The 15050-nt window shown below is 37.8% G+C and overlaps 1 protein-coding gene across 2 annotated transcripts in view; it reads right to left on the bottom strand.

Annotated features, from left to right (window-relative positions):
• Nucleotides 1-15050, bottom strand: part of CDKAL1 (CDK5 regulatory subunit associated protein 1 like 1) — a 383156-nt gene that overhangs the window by 7154 nt on the left and 360952 nt on the right. The gene's annotated exons all lie outside the window — the stretch shown is intronic.

The following is a 15050-nucleotide window of genomic DNA, read 5'->3' on the forward strand; positions in this document are numbered from 1 at the left end:
AATGCTTCCAGCCAGGACTTGACTCTCTTTTTACATATATTAATTTTGTGCTGCTATTAAACTTAGTGACTCAGTACAGTTCCACTACACAAACAATGCACTGTCAAAATAACCTGTCATTCAAGGTCAGACACAACATCTCTAAAAAACAGTGTGATGCCTGGGTTCTGAGCTTTATTTTTTTTGTAATGAGGTGTGTGGGGTGTCAATCAATATGACAGAATCAAAGGACATTCCAGCCAGCACCGGCAACCACAACAGAACTGAGAGATCTTCTAAACAGAAAAAGTTTGCTTTTCAAAAATCACAAGTCACCCAAGCAATGACTTGAAATGAAGAATGAACATAGCAGCCCAATGTGGACAAATTCAGGATGGGGCTCTGTCACTGATTATCTCCTTGTGCATAGGACAGTTTTATGAAGGAGATGGCAGGTACTTGCTCTGGGCACTTATCTGGTAATTAGCTGGCTAACAGACAAATCTTTTTCCTAGAGATCACTAGCACAGGCTTCATGGCTTTGAAAATACATTACAGTGAATTACAGAATGTACATTAACTTGTAGTAACACTAGATATCATTTTGCAGTGTGCATACCACAGCCTGTCTTATTAGATACCATTCCATAGGATTCCAGCTTGCTCTTTCTTCAAAGGATCACTAAGATTACTTTTTTTCTTGGGGGGGGGGGGGGGGGGGGGGTGGGGTGGATTTTTTTAAAATAAGAATTTTAACGTTGTGTTTATAATACAACAATTTTCCCAGTTTATTTTGTTGGATGATGAAAGAAATACAATATATGAATGTTCAAACTCTGCTCTACAAGTGAGAATATGAAATGAAATATGATATGCTTTTTTTACAGCACAAGCTTTCAGAGACCATCACCTCTTTGCCTCCCTTTTAAATCTTGAAACAACAGTGACAATTATGTGGAGGTCAATGGTAGCTACAGGCAAAGACACAAAAGGTTTCCATCAGAAAGAGTACCCCACTAAAATGAACAGCTAGATCTGAAAATGTATATTCATGTCACAAGAACCACCAATACAACTGAATGATATTCACACATCAACAGTGAAATGAGTCATACTGGTTTTACTCAAGGGACATTGTCTCTCAAAATCAGGAGTGATTTCAAAGATCTTTCACATACAGCAAAGTAGAATAAACTGATATATGTACATATTCCTGGCTAAAGCCTCCCCCTTAATCCTAGAATATGTCATAATCCTGAATTTATGGTGTTTTCATTTCTTCCTACAGAACCAAGCATTAAAATGGAATGTTCCACAGAGACTTATATAACACAACAACCTCAGAAACAAAGGATACAGCCCTTCTTACACTTCAATGTCGTGGGTAATAAACACGGTTTAAAACCAGCATTTTAAATACTTTGCAATGATACTTGGTTCCAGAGTTTCAAATTTCATTCCAGTAGGTATCTGTAGGATCTATATGCCTCCCTCATTTTACAGGGAGAGAAAAAAATAAAGAAGATTGAAGTGTCTCCATTGCCACAATGCAAGTCAGTAATCAGGTCTCTACAATTCAGATTCCAGCTGCCAGCAGAAGCCAACATAGCCTGTAAAATCTTTTAAGTCTGTCGAGTTGAAGTTTTAAAAAAATTTTCTTAAAGCTAGACAATGCCTTAATATGAAGTCTCCTGACAATTTCTCTTACATTTATTTTTACAGACTTTTCTGCCTAGGATTGAACACCTCCAGTTCCTGGGAGTGCAGATGCTCACCAAGCACAGCTGGAACCAGACCTTGGCAGAAAGAAGCATTTCATGTAAGCCTAAAATGTAACAGTTAATACAGTGTGACTGATCTTCACCAACTTTGTGGGTTCAGTGATAATACAAAGATTTTCCTTTCACATTGTCTGTGGCCCCTTTCCTTTAAGTATCCTTAGCTGTTTTAGAAGGTCTCCCACAGTGCCAGTTAGCATACTTTTGAGCACCTGAGGGAGTGTCTGGAAATCTGTGTCTCCTTTTTAATTTCACACTCAGTCAAGTTCAGCTGCAGTTAATGGAGGGCTCTCTCATGGAAACACCAAACAATGGTTACTTTCTGTGATTAGCAAGCCTAACTGCTCTAACACAATCTCTCTATCCCCAGTCACCACAAATGATTCGTCAGCCCTTCCCCACAAGAAAGATTACATGAGAAAAACCTTTCTTGGCTTGCAGTGTATTTTATGCTAGATAATCATGATAGCACCTTGGCACTCTGTCTAAGACATCAAAGAGCCTTAAGTATCCAATCTGCAGGCTGGAACAAATATCTACCCTCAGGAGAGACTTCGTATCATTCAGAGGGTGGTCTGACCAAACCTCTGTAGTTGTACAGGATTGCAGTGCCTGAGCAGGGACTTGCACCCTGTCATGCTCAAATACTGACCATTTGTACCCACTGGACCTCAGTCTTATCCCACATGGGTGCTACACAGTGTGCTCTATCAGGCTCTATCTGATAATTCTGAGGATTAGCTCATGAGGAGAAATTTAGTTCTTCTGGAATTAACCACGAAGTAAAAGATACTAATTTCCTCTTGTTCTCTGATATATCGTCCCCTGGATATTGTTGTCTTAAATGCTGAAAAGCCAACATTGCAGCTTGCCTGAATTCCTGCTACAAAATTTTCATAATTTTAAGTATGCATTTCCAAGCATCTTTAACTGGCCACCATCAGATCTGTTCTCCAGACTAACCTTCTAGCAGACACTTTAAACATCTCCTTCATTTTTATCAGTGAAATGGGAAGACAAAAGCCACATTTTAGGAGGATAATGTAAATATAAACTTATAACTGTTTCTTAAGCACTCAGAAATGTAGTTATGGGGGGTCACAGGAAAGGTTAGAAAGAAAGAAGTACTTCCCTTGAAAGAGGTTTAAAAGGCATGTAACAACATTAATACTACATGACAGACAATGAAGAGGAAAAATATCTAACAGTAGCTTATTAAATTGGACACTAGGAAAAATGTTTTTACCCAAAAGGTTGTCAAGCATTGGAACAGGCTGCCCAGACAAGTGGCTGAGTCACTGTCCACGCAGGTATTTAGAAGATGCATGGATGTGGCACGTGGGGCCATGGTTTAGTGGTGAGCTTGGGTTGGGCTGGGTTAGTGATTGGACTTGATGATCTGTAAGGCTTTTTCCAGCCTAAAAGATTCTGATAGGAATAGTATCAGCTCTGTGCACAAAAAATTTGCACATGGACATGTGTGAAAATACTGCATAAGCATAAGACTGAAACACGGTACAGCTGGCATTTACAGAGAAATGAGGATTGTTAAACTTTCCTCTGTTTAGAAAAGGCTACTGGTCTGTGAGAACACAGCCCATAATATTTTAATACAGCTTTCTCTCATGTTTTGCTATTGCTTTTGCTTCTAGCTGAGTACAAGTATTGACAGCAATTGACTCCGGGACAAGGGGTGTCCTCCACATCATTCCAATGTCTCTGCCTGCCCTAGTAACTTTTGAACTTACTCACTTCAACAGCGGGAGAACACCAAGGGCTGGTAAAAAAACCCTTATCCAAGTCACTGCTTCTGCTGAGGGAAAGGCCAGCACAGTCTCAATAATCTCTTTTATGCCACCATGCTGCTGACCAACCTGTACTTCTGAAAATCCAAAATCGTATGCAGTACTTACACAAATCAGGAGAAGAAGTAACAAAAATATGAGATAAACGCAAATAAAACAGAGGATGACCTCTGGCAAACATATACCAGGTGTCTACAGGGGTGAGAAATACAAGCCCACAGGATGACAACAAATTGATGGGTCTGGATTTTAAGATGTTTCATGTCTCCGTACTAAAGCTTAACAGCACTACAACAGTTTTCTTTTATCACACAAGATACTCCCCCAAGTACAATTCATTCCTTTCCAGCTCTTAAGAGCTGCACATCTGGCTTTCCCCTGTGGTTCTGTGACAAAATCTGATTATGCTACAGAATCTTAAGCACTCCTCACTGAAAAAAAGTAATGAACTAACATTTCTTTGGACAAGAGACACATGAGCTGAAAAAGGAAAAGAATTCCTGTCATTCTCAGCACTACTTCCATAATTTCACCAAATTAAAGTTCTTGTATTTTGAAAAAACTATCTGTGTCAGAAATGGATATTCACAGCTGTCCTTTTTGTATGATAATTATTGTTATCTGCACTTATCAAAGATTTTGTATGTGAGAATTGCAAAATAGTTTCCATACGGATAAGAAAAATCACAGTCACACTGACTGAAATGACTTTACAATCACATGTGAAGTCATGTCAAAACAAGGATAAGAGTTAAAAAAAAAATCCCCTAGTCCTGATAACAGGACCCTTTCCTCAGGACCAGAAATCCATCTGGTCGATACCATGCATAGGTAGTTTTTGTAGCTATGTGATTTTTTTTTTTGACAAAAAGAGCTTTAGTGTACTGCCTACACATTTTTGTTCCATCAAAAGTACTTTCACAAACATTTCCAAGCCACTCCAATCCAAAATGGAGCATTTGTTCAAATTCTGCCATAGTACAGATATATATATATATAGATATATAGATATATATATATATATATATATATATATATAGGTATGAAGAAGAATCTATCAATTTGAAAGCCAAGACATTTAGTGAATAATTTTCTCACATAATACCGCATCAAGGACCCCCTGATTATACTGAGACTAAAGAAAAATAACAGTAATTTCCACGGGGCCTTTTTTGTTTTGCATTTGACATCTGGCTCTCTAAGCCAGTCAGGTTTCATTCCTTTCACAATTTATCAATCACACATCCATCTCAGGTTGTAGTATTTGGGTGGTAAAAACCTTTCTGAGAGGTCACGTGGGTCTACCAAGAGCCTAGACTGCCATGTCTCACCAATCTCCCGGTCAGAGAGAAATGTGTCATGTAATTAATAGCTACGAGCTCTCCTGCTCCACACGTCACATGTGCTCCCACATACATGACACTGACCTGGCAGCCCCTGGAAAAGAGGGTATTGGATAACACCAAATGAGCCAGGTCAACTCTTTAGGTTGTCCCATGCCAGAGGCTGGCCATTTCTGCCCTGGAATAAAGGACAACATGCTCACACACGTGTGGAGGGGGCTTCATTACAGGCCAAATCTCACAAAACAGTCTTTCTACTGGAAAGACCAGGTAAAATGGAAAAATAAAAACTGATAGCACAGTAAAATCAACACTCATTTGCTGAACTAAGTTGAGCCAGAAAATTTGGATTAAGTGTTTTCTTACGGGCTGATGAGCTATCTACATTGAAAATGGTCTGTCTTCGGGTCCTTATTTGTTCTGTGTGATTGCCATCACCAAGAACAACTAAAAATGTACATTTCTTCTGGAAAAATATTTATAAACATTTTTTACATGTATTCTTTTAATTTATAAATGATTTGTTAGCCCTTTTCCAAACAAAGAATGACAAAAATCCACATAATTTCTTTCATACCATGGTGGCATTAATAAATGTGTAGAATAACTTTGGGGTTGACTTTATACCACTGTATCCTAATTAAAAACTACTTCATGACAGTGCTTGTTACCTTAGTGATTAAAAGCTGAAGCACCACTGCAGTACATATATTTTCCTCATCATAATTCCAGTTTTTTATAGTATCTAGAAAGGAAGAAATATGTCCTAGGTCATGATTTTATTATTACACCAAATCTGAGTTGTGGCCCTGACTTGAGGAAAAGAAATGAAAGTAAATATGCTGGAATTTTAGCATCCCATGGGCTTGAGTTTCAAGCACAGAAAAGCTGTGCTTGAAGCCCTCTGACTCTTTTGGAACCTTAAAACATGAACTATTTCTGATGCCAGCCTGTGAATCTGCTTTGAGTCAACTCCCTGTGAAAATGACGACCAAGCTTTGGAATATGTTGTGATGAAGAAGAAAGGCTTAACACCTAAAGGACCCTGCAAACAGATGTAGCACCAATTTTACCTTAGTGGGAACATATATGGGATATCTACACTAGCCCTATCACACCACCACCGTAACCTTTCATGCTAACCTCACTAGATCTTCCAATCCAGAATTCCTTCATCCCACTGCTGGATCAGACCACTACAACAGATCCATTTGCAATTTCTGGCTAGAATGGCTGGCATTATAACAAATCAGTAGAAAATCTTTTTGCATTTTTAAGAAGGGTTCCAAGGCCTGAAATAATTAATTGTAGGTGGGGGAACTCTACAAGTAATTTAAATACACAATGGGAAGTAGTCAGAGAAAGGTTATCAAAGATTGGTGTACTGTGTACTAACCAGAAGTAAAGCTGTCTTTAACAAAGTACTTAAATAACCAGTAATTTTTGTATATCTTTTACTTAATGGTCTTTGATAAAGCCCACAGGAACAGCTTGCTTTGGAACTTGCTAAAAATAAGAACTGATCCTAAAGCTCAGTTTAGGAGTCAGGTCCTGTGAAAACTCATAGGCCCTGAGCCAAGTTCCTTAAAGAGAGAATGTAATTTTTTACAGTGATTATTACCCCTGTAGTTTGAGAAGACCCCTTTAAAAAATATCTTAGTGGGAGAGATTGTAGTAGGAGGGCAAGGGTTTATTTCCATTGTTGTTTAGCCCAGTAAAACTGCAACAACACACTTTAATAGCTAATGGCATGATAAAAGATCTGGAGGGAATGTTAAACTTGACATGGAATACAGCCTGCACAAACACAAAGTTACTGTATGCGACCTTTGAATAAGCAGCAGTTTCTAAGCTTGCTTAGATGCTCTAACATGACTGTCTTTGAGCACACAATCATTCTAATGTGTTCAACAGTCACAGTAAGTTCTTTGGATATTCTAGGGTAGTTAGGAGCATATCCTCGGTGGACTAAATTTAAGGCTGTGAAGTTCACATCCAATTCACTGAAGGATGGTATCTGAATATTTTAAGTTACCTCTTCTCCAATGCAGACATCAAATAGAACTTATTACTCAACTGCAATTTCATTTCAGCCTAAGACATAGCCCCTGCAAAAGTGCCTTTGAATTTTTATATGCAGACATCTTTCCCAAATATAACTTAATAGTGTCAAAACCATACAAAATTTGTTTCTTTCTCTTACTGAAAAGCCTTTTCCTCTTTTTCTTATGCTTTCTCCTTATCTTATTACCATTGACACCACAAAATTAAAAACAAACATCTCCAATCTCTAATAAATCTCTTATAAGTATATTAAAAACACAAACATAAATCACTATGTCCAAGTATTATAAAAGTCTGACAGGAAGATTATGATTAAAAATGTATCTGGATATCCTACTATAACTCACAATTAATCCTAATATTGCAGAGCAGTTCAATGCTTTTTCAATAGATTTGTCAGAATAAAAGAGAAAATAACTTGCAAAATTTATGGATACCTTAGCAATTCTCATTATCATAAAGGGAATAAGCAAGAACACAAAGGATGATTATTAGACTATTAGAAACCCATTAATCTACTCAGAATCTAATAAAGACTTTGAACATGTAATAATATTAAAGGATACAGAACATGGCAGTTTACCTTTAACATGGTTTGGTAATTTTTTTGAAATGAGCTACAGTTTTAAAACAATTTTTTAGTTAAAAAATAGCTTAATGTCATGACTGTAATTTTTATTGCCCTTCAAAACAATCTCAATGGTAATGAATCATCTCACTTCAATGCTTTTGGCAACAAATACATTTCTAAGAGGCGGATGTTCAACATTCCAGAACTTAGTATGTGTAAATTCAAACCTCCTACTGACCTTTCATTTGGTGATGGGGAAAGCTGTATCATGAGCTACATGCACCTTTTTTTGTGCTGTCCCTTTCAAGTATTGATGTAGAAAGACTATTTTAATTACAGCTTCAATAAAGGAGGAACAGACAGAAATAATATCCACTCAAGACATAAATATCTTATACCTCTGACTCTGTATCCTCACAGGGAAAGGAGAGATAGGGAAGGAATGGAGAGAGAAATACTGCCTAAATGTGCTTTTTGGTGATCTAAGGAGTACTAATAAAAAGAAAAGGGATTACTAAGTACTGCAAACAGAGATAAAATGTACACATGGGCTGAATATCCTCCACCTATCTTTGCTAGAGAGGTATAAAATTCAGACCTATGATGATTTTTGTGGACTGGATGTAGATGACTTCCAAAACAACATAAAAACTGAGGAAAGTTGTGGCTGCTATACTTTTCTCCTGAAAGCCAATTAAAACTTACTGAACATTGGTATATTAAATAATAAAGGATTAACAAAACCAAATGCTATTTAATTTTTCCCAAAGAGTCTGTTTGTTAGAGATCGGATGGAAAAGAAAAAATATTTTAAAAGGATCTCCTAAATATTACAGGGAGTGTCAAGTAGTTAAAATTACCATGGCTGCACATTTCCCTATGCCAACAGAGAGCAGAACCTACCTACCGATCTTGCAGTGCAGCATCAGCAGGTTGAGCACTAGAAATAATACACAGAAATGGTGGAACAATTTTAGCACTTAGAGCTTTACTTCTGGAGGCAGAAGGGGTAGAACATTTCTGTTTAACCCTTGCTTATTCTCCAGAAAATGACTTAGAGTTGAATCCTCCCAGGCATGACTATTTCCATTTATTGCATGAACTGCACAGGATTATCATAATTATGTATTTTAAGTGATTAAACAGTGACATTCAGCAAAATAACACTGTCTCTTGAGGAAATGAAAAGTACATAAATAAAGTTTTTCACCTGAAACAGACTGTGGTGAGCATTTGTTTGAAAAGGGTCTATGTAATATGTGTTGTTTCAGCTGAGCTTTGATCACTGTAGTTGAAATTCAGCCCTGCCAGAGGGAGGGGCAGAAAGACAACATGCCCAGTAAATTAAAGACATCAGGACAAAACTATTTGGTGAAGGTCTTATGGTGGCTCTTGGGCTTGCTGCCTTAAATCACCTCTGTGTATTTTAGCCCTTTAAGCAGGGCAGAGAAATGTGTTGGATCAACACACTCGCACTACCTTCTGTTCCAGTCTGGGAGTCATCAAATGGCTAAATTAAAATGTTCATTGAATTACAGCAGATAAGGCTGGAAACAAAGAAGTCACCTAGCCCATACCCATGACCCAAGGTGGCTGACTTACATCTCAAGTGTTTGTCACAGACATTGGCTAAATATGTTCCTAAAGATCAGCATTGATTAAAATTCCCCAACCACTGCATGGGATTCAAGCCAGTGCTAATCTAAACCCAGCAAGAAAAATTTACTCAGCCCATATGAAAGACTTGACTGCAAGTTTCAAATTTTAAGCCAAGTAATGGTCTTTCAAGCAGAAGAAAAATTCAAGTCAACTCAATGCCCCAAATGAACAAAGCCAACACAGCATGCAAATAATGTGTAGATCATGAAAATCAGCATCTAAGAAAGAGAACATGACAAAATTCAGGAAAAAATAAGACTTTGACTTTCAAAGGTCCTTTTATAAAACATCCATAGGTGGCATTGAACTCTGCTCTTCAAAAGGAAATATAGCTCTTATTACACTAACTCTATAGTAATCTTCATGAAAGAATTGAAGAAAATATAAGAAAAAATATTAATTAAGAAGGATTTTACACCATCTTTTATGACCTCTATTTACAACCAGCAGGGAATACAAGGAACACATTAAATAAAACAGATTAATACATGCAAAAGCACTAAGTATTTGTTCACTTAGCCCTACAATCATTTCTTTCAGAGAATCATTGAACCATAAAATGGTTTGTGTTAGAAGGGACCTTAAAAATCATCTATTTCCAATTCCCCAGGCCAAGTGGAAGGGATACCTTCCACTAAACCAGGTTGCTCAAAGCTCCATCCGACCTGACCTTGAACACCTCTAGAGCTGGGACATCCGCAGATTCTCTAGGCAACCTGTGCCAGTGCCTCATTTCCTCACAGTTCTGAATATGTAATCTACTCTCTTTCAGTTGGAATACGTTCCCCCTTGTCCTGTCACTACCTGCTCATGTAAAAAGTCCCTCTCCATCTTTGTTGCAGATTCCCTTCAGATACTGAAAGGCCACAAAGTGTCCTCCTTTCCAGGCTAAACAAACCCAATTCTCCCAGACCTTCTTCATAGGAGAGGTGCTCCATCCCTCTGATCATCTTGGTGGCTTCCTCTGCACTTTCTCCAAGAGGTACATGTTCTTCCCGTGTCAGGGACCCCAGAGCTGGATGCAGCACTGCAGGTGGGGTCTCACCAGAAGAGAGGGAAAGAATCCCCTCCCTCTCCCTGCTGGCCACTCTGCTTTTGATGGAGCCCAGGATGAGGTTGGCCTTCTGGGCTGCAAGTGCACATTACCTGGTCATGTCCAGCCTCTCACCCACCAGCAATCCCAAGTCCTTCTTGACAGGGCTGCTCTCCATCTGTTCATACCGGGGATTGCCCTGCAGCACCTTGCACTTGGTCTTGTTAAACGTCATGAGATTCCCATGGGCCCAGCCCTTGAGCTTGGCATTCCATCCTTCAAGTGCAACAACTGCACCACTCAGCTTAGTGTCACAAAAAAGGTATCAGAAAGTGGGAGAGAGTTCAACTGAGCTAATAAAGGGATGTTCCAAAGAAGGCAAGAGCACCAAGTAGTGAATTGTATTTCATAAAGAATGACTTGAAAATGATTTTACATAGAAAATATTCCTTTTTTTGTCAGTATTTCTCTTTAATAGAAATTTCTCTTTAATAGAAATTTCCCTACATTTCTCATATTGCCCTTTCTTGGACTTTGTGATACAAAGATCCCATTGCAAAGTAGTTCTCTGAGAGAGGTAAAAGGTTCGATATTAGTTTATCTTTCTTTGGAAATTCCGATCTTTCATTAGCATTTCTCTTTCTACTTTCTACAGTTTCTGAAATTTTAAGAAAGATTCCTCTACTCAGACCTCTATGCCATTTTTTGGATCTAAGATTTGCTTCCTCATTCTCTTTTTGCCCTAAATCTCTAATCTCTAGTTCCTGTTCAGGAACCAAATTTTCCACCACTTTGAAACTCCAGCACATGTAAAAACTATGCTTATTAATTAACACACATCTTCCACATTTCCTTCCAAGTCCTTGAAGGAAGTTTCCAATAGAGAGATCTTAATTCTGACATGATTTCTTTAATTTCTGTTCCAGCAGAAGATATTTTCTTCCCCCTTCTCCATTTTATTTTGCCTGCAAGTGAAGCACCCTTTCTACCTGAGATCAGAGAGTTTCCTTTAAGCTATGCTTTGTTGAATTTTCTTGCTGGCAGGCTATAAAGAAGTGTTTGATATATGCATCTTTCCTGTTTCTTAACATCATAAAAAAAGCCTGGGTGATGTTTTTGCTCATGGAACTAGAAAATATTTGTGGCCAACTGTAAGACCAGTAACATAAATCTTCTTCATTAGTATCCAGAAGCACAATGCCACAATAACCTACTGCAGCTAAAATGCGGGGAGGACCGGAGAGAAAACAAAAAAGCAGAATGACCAAAATAATTGGCTGCTAACTGAAAATCAGTGGCTCACTCCTCATTTCCTCCAAAGAGCCCAATGACTTGAATAGCTATTAGCTTAACAGGCCAACTGTGGGTATTTCCAAGGCCTAGGAACAGAGATGTGCACCAAGATCCCAGACTCACAAAAGGAGACACTGGAAATGGTGGCTCCCAGCACATGCCATTCACAGAGGAAGCGTTAGACATGGAGAATATAATCACAGAAACCAATGGAAAACTGAAAACTGAAAGATGTGCCTGTATTTGTTTGAAAAGAAAGTCAGTCATAGAGGCATTATAGAAACGTGAACTATGAACATAAAATAATCATGACTGGGGATTAAACAGACTGTTAAAATTATTTTTTTTCCTTTTGCCTTAATTTTCCATCTGATTAAAACTTCCCATCAAAGGCCCTCAGACTTATGGGGCTTTGATTCTGGCAATGCATTGCAACTCTGGCAAGTAGCCAGCCTTTTATTTTTATCCCTCAGCCCTTTGGTCTTTTCTTCAGATATTTCTCATCTTGCAGTATTTTTTTCCTCTATCCACAGAACATATGTAAACAACCAGAATTATTTTTGGAGTACAGAAGCATAACATACTCTATTTCTGGTTCTAACAAGAGATCATATTCTCGCAGATTCTTACTTTTTTTCAATGATTAGTTTTGGGCAAACATTTTTCTGTAAACAGGATACATTTATTAGGTACTTTACTTTATGCTGCTGAGAAACAGTCAAGATCCCTAGATATGGCCAAATAAAACTAATACAAATGTTAAAATTGTTTTTTTTCTAAATTAGATTACATTTAGACTGTTGACACACACTGCTGACTTTTCAAAAATATTATCCAAAGATAATATACTCAACACTATGTGCATTGCAAACCTATCTCCAAATCCTAAAAGGCAAGTTTACCAGAGTGCTTAAGAACATAGAAAACATGCTAAATTGCTTTCTGAATCTCAAAATGCTGAAGTGCATTCTTAATGCTTTGTCAGCTCCAAGCCTACCTCAATGAAAGGATCTACACAGCATTTACATCTTCTTTTTGTTCTTGTGAAACTTAACAGAACTAAATCTTGATCAGAGCTTTGAAATACTTATTCACTGATATTTGTAATTGCAGTTAGTAACTCGTGACAGGTTTGTTTTGTCTGAATGTTCATTTTAAGGTTACTGTCACTACTTTTTAATGTCCAGTTCACATACATCTATCTCAGATTTACTAGAACCAAATTCAAAACTGCCTTTAACATGTGTTAATGCTTTATCAACTTCAACTTTCACCTATATATCCTCTACAATGTATGTCTTCTAAACATGGTTCTCTTACTGAATCAGCAACTGTCCATTTTAAACCCAAGTAAGTCTACAGTAGATCTGTCAACCAAAATTTCTGAATGTGTTTGACCTCCCAAACAGCCATCCTGTAAAATTGTGCCCTTGGAGACATCACTCCTTTTTGAGTGGCTTTTATAAGAAAATTCATGCTGAAGTTTAAAAAAAAAATCCTGGCAAATACTTGTGCATTTTACTACTTAGTATGTCCACAACGATCACTAAGTCCGATTCCTTTGACAACTTTTTAACCCCAGCTGCTGACTCCAAGACTCTTCTGTCCTTCCCTTCCCAAATTCTGCCACAGAGCCTAACATTATTGAATGTCAAGACCTTCCACCAACCAGTTGGTTCCAGTTTTTTCCTTAAAGAGTATGGCTGTAAGACATTCTCCATCTTTAGTACATTAATGGACATATATAATAGCTGTGCTCTTCAGACAATGAAAAAGCATGAAATGCTAGAAATTACTTGTCACAGACATACAATATGTGAATATTTTATGGACACTCTAAATTGTCCTTTGTGGTTTTGCGTTTTGCATTCCCCCTTTTTCAGTCAAATCTGTTGACTCCAGTTGGCGACCTACTTCTTTTATTTCTGTGGACTAGTTTGCTGCCAGAGTCATGCAGCCAAAAAGTTTAAAAAAAGGTCTAAAACTGTTCCTTCAGACACACATGTTGCTTGTGGTGCTCACTCTGAATTTGTCAGAAAAAAAATATTGAGGGTAATATATCAGATGAGAAAGAGAGCACACAACTGCAGATAAGCTTTGATTCTTTGGAGGTACTTTTCCTCACAGTATCTCTAGAAGTATCTTCTTGCTTAGGATGAATTTATGACTTGCTTTGACATCCTCACAGGCTGATGCTCTCAATTGATTAATTTCCTTAAAAACTACAGTTTCAAAATCTTTCACTCTTTCTGTGAGCATTCCTCATTAGAGAGAAGTACAGCTGTGATGGATTTTGAAACACCTTTTACTGTGTCCTACGTAAGTTAATGAAAACACTATTAATATTGAGCAGACCTTAATTCTTGCTCATATGTGTGCACAGTGGAAAATTTATCCAAGATTTTAGTTTTGCAAGCTGCAGAAAACCTAGTGGAGACATTTGGGACCTTGTTAAAGATCCAAGATATTTTGCTACTTTTGGGAAATCTGAATTCATCAGTTCTGAGTTTTCTCCTTCATCTTTCCCCAACCTGCCATCCATGCACGTAAAAAGCTACAAAAGGCTCACATGACCCTCACATGAGCCCCTTTTATCTTGCTCAAAGCATCTTTGCTTGGAACTATGTGTCTTGAGCACACGCAGCAGGAAGTGTTTCCCAGCACTCCAACCAAATAGAGCACCCCAAATTGCATCTTGCAACCAGACAGAAATCCAAGGTAACCTTTGTGGCAAACTGACTTTTTTTTTTGTGAAAACCTAAAGAAAGTTACTGAGTTTCTATTTATATGTATGACTTTTCAGGATGAACTTCCCATTGAGAATTTCAGTTAATGTTCTATATATTATACATTGGCCAAGTGTGATTAAAAGCTTTCAGCTGCACCCTCTATGCACCAAACCTGTTCCATTTACTGAAATACTGAGATTCTGTTTGTTTCCATTACACAAAAGTTCCCAACATTTACAGTGGCCCAATCATATATAAAATACTCCCTTGAAGGAGCACTGGTAACCACAAATGTCATGAAAAGCAATTTCCCTTATCATTTGCTTGCTGCAGCCATTTATGGGGGGATTCCAGGTACTTGTTCCAGGTACATATCTCAATGAGTCCCTATGGAAATTATCAGTATCCTTGATTTTAATGTTTTTATCTCTCATTTTAACATTAAAAAATTCAGTCAAGATTCTGCTTGTCCCCATCTACAAGCTTCTGGCAGCACATACTCAGTTTAATGACAGTCTTGGTTCTGTTCCAGCAGATTATTTAAAAAAAAACATTCTGATGAAAAAATCAGCTGTGCCTAAATAGCCACATAGTCTAACCAGACAATTTGAAGGTTTTGGCTATTTTTTATCTCTTACAGACCCTTATCAGGCCAATATACACATACACACAGACAATATTAATGGAGAGCTTAGTAATGTGTTTGTGCCTAAGTGTCACGATCTGCTGAACACATTACAGTAGGTGCATTACAGGGAGTGCATTATTGCTGCTCCATGTTTCCACAGCCAGCCTT

Source organism: Haemorhous mexicanus, chromosome 1, assembly GCF_027477595.1.
Source record: "Haemorhous mexicanus isolate bHaeMex1 chromosome 1, bHaeMex1.pri, whole genome shotgun sequence".
Lineage (NCBI taxonomy): Eukaryota > Metazoa > Chordata > Aves > Passeriformes > Fringillidae > Haemorhous > Haemorhous mexicanus.